Consider the following 2,500-nt stretch of genomic DNA (forward strand, 5'->3'; position numbering starts at 1 on the left):
ATCATCACTGAAAGGTGAGAGTGAGCATTCATCAGATTTGTTTCTAATCGAAACACTACTTTATTCATGTTTTATTAACATATCATTTTCAAATTGTCTTATTTGGAGAGAGCGATGAAAGAGCAGGGAGTTTACTCTGCATCAGGGAAACAACTGGATATGAAACACTGACAATATTGCTGAAGGTCATTTTTGAAAATTGTAATGATGTTTTTCTTGCAACGATATGACAAAATTTCACCTTGAGATTGATTTTGGAACAATTGACCGCCCCGCCCACCCACACCTCAAGATTCTATGGTTGCAAAGCAACAGAAGAACCATTGATGATGGTGATGATTCACATGTATAAAGGAGGTATTGTGGGTGGAGTTAATAGCTTACGGCCATACCACCCTGAACACGCCCGATCTCGTCCGATCTCGGAAGCTAAGCAGGGTCGGGCCTGGTTAGTACTTGGATGGGAGACCGCTTGGGAATACCAGGTGCTGTAAGCTTTTAAGACTTTTCTTTGCAGAGGGCGCTGTTGCTCCTGCTTCAGAGGAGACACCTCTTGGAAAGAGCAGGAAAGACTGTTCATCAAAGGAAAAAAGAATATGGAACCCTCACATCATCGGTGAGAGTGAGCATTCATCAGATTTGTTTCTAATCAAAACACTACTTTATTCATGTTTTATTAACATATCATTTTCAAATTGTCTTATTTGGAGAGAGCGATGAAAGAGCAGGGAGTTTACTCTGCATCAAGGAAACAACTGGATATGAAACACTGACAATATTGCTGAAGGTCATTTTTGAAAATTGTAATGATTTTTTTCTTGCAACGATATGACAAAATTGCACCTTGAGATTGATTTTGAAACAATTGACCCCCCCAACCCACCCACACATCAAGATTCTATGGTTGCAAAGCAACAGAAGAACCATTGATGATGGTGATGATTCACATGTATAAAGGAGGTATTGTGGGTGGAGTTAATTGCTTACGGGCATACCACCCTGAACACGCCCGATCTCGTCTGATCTCGGAAGCTAAGCAGGGTCGGGCCTGGTTAGTACTTGGATGGGAGACCGCCTGGGAATACCAGGTGCTGTAAGCTTTTTAGACTTTTCTTTGCAGAGGGCGCTGTTGCTCCTGCTTCAGAGGAGACACCTCTTGGAAAGAGCAGGAAAGACTGTTCATCAAGGGAAAAAAGAATATGGAACCCTCACATCATCGGTGAGAGTGAGCATTCATCAGATTTGTTTCTAATCAAAACACTACTTTATTCATGTTTTATTAACATATCATTTTCAAATTGTCTTATTTGGAGAGAGCGCTGAAAGAGCAGGGAGTTTACTCTGCATCAAGGAAACAACTGGATATGAAACACTGACAATATTGCTGAAGGTCATTTTTGAAAATTGTAATGATTTTTTTCTTGCAACGATATGACAAAATTGCACCTTGAGATTGATTTTGAAACAATTGACCCCCCCAACCCACACATCAAGATTCTATGGTTGCAAAGCAACAGAAGAACCATTGATGATGGTGATGATTCACATGTATAAAGGAGGTATTGTGGGTGGAGTTAATTGCTTACGGCCATACCACCCTGAACACGCCCGATCTCGTCAGATCTCGGAAGCTAAGCAGCGTCGGGCCTGGTTAGTACTTGGATGGGAGACCGCCTGGGAATACCAGGTGCTGTAAGCTTTTTAGACTTTTCTTTGCAGAGGGCGCTGTTGCTGCTACTTCAGAGGAGACACCTCTTGGAAAGAGCAGGAAAGACTGTTCATCAAAGGAAAAAAGAATATGGAACCCTCACATCATCACTGAAAGGTGAGAGTGAGCATTCATCAGATTTGTTTCTAATCAAAACACTACTTTATTCATGTTTTATTAACATATCATTTTCAAATTGTCTTATTTGGAGAGAGCGATGAAAGAGCAGGGAGTTTACTCTGCATCAGGGAAACAACTGGATATGAAACACTAATTTATTGCTGAAGTTCATATTTGAAAATTGTAATGATTTTTTTCTTGCAACGATATGACAAAATTGCACCTTGAGATTGATTTTGGAACAATTGACCCCCCCGCCCACCCACACCTCAAGATTCTATGGTTGCGAAGCAACAGAAGAACCATTGATGATGGTGATGATTCACATGTATAAAGGAGGTATTGTGGGTGGAGTTAATCGCTTACGGCCATACCACCCTGAACACGCCCGATCTCGGACGCTAAGCAGGGTCGGGCCTGGTTAGTACTTGGATGGGAGACCGCTTGGGAATACCAGGTGCTGTAAGCTTTTAAGACTTTTCTTTGCAGAGGGCGCTGTTGCTGCTGCTTCAGAGGAGACACCTCTTGGAAAGAGCAGGAAAGACTGTTCATCAAAGGAAAAAAGAATATGGAACCCTCACATCATCACTGAAAGGTGAGAGTGAGCATTCATCAGATTTGTTTCGAATCAAAACACTACTTTATTCATGTTTTATTAACATATCATTTTCA

At 41.4% G+C, this 2,500-nt stretch overlaps 3 non-coding genes and 1 pseudogene across 3 annotated transcripts; all 4 read left to right on the top strand.

Annotated features, from left to right (window-relative positions):
* The first annotated feature begins 378 nt into the window (after positions 1-378).
* On the top strand, positions 379-497 carry LOC138410135 (5S ribosomal RNA). Its single transcript, XR_011242931.1, has one exon. It is a non-coding gene; the product is annotated as a 5S ribosomal RNA (ribosomal RNA).
* A 484-nt stretch (positions 498-981) lies between these two features.
* Positions 982-1,100, top strand: LOC138408706 (5S ribosomal RNA). Its single transcript, XR_011242025.1, has one exon. It is a non-coding gene; the product is annotated as a 5S ribosomal RNA (ribosomal RNA).
* A 480-nt stretch (positions 1,101-1,580) lies between these two features.
* LOC138408720 (5S ribosomal RNA) lies at positions 1,581-1,699 on the top strand. The gene has a single exon (XR_011242039.1). It is a non-coding gene; the product is annotated as a 5S ribosomal RNA (ribosomal RNA).
* Positions 1,700-2,188: 489 nt separating this feature from the next.
* LOC138409654 (5S ribosomal RNA) lies at positions 2,189-2,297 on the top strand (annotated as a pseudogene).
* Positions 2,298-2,500: the final 203 nt, after the last annotated feature.

Source organism: Paralichthys olivaceus, chromosome 5 (assembly GCF_024713975.1).
Source record: "Paralichthys olivaceus isolate ysfri-2021 chromosome 5, ASM2471397v2, whole genome shotgun sequence".
Classification (NCBI taxonomy): domain Eukaryota; kingdom Metazoa; phylum Chordata; class Actinopteri; order Pleuronectiformes; family Paralichthyidae; genus Paralichthys; species Paralichthys olivaceus.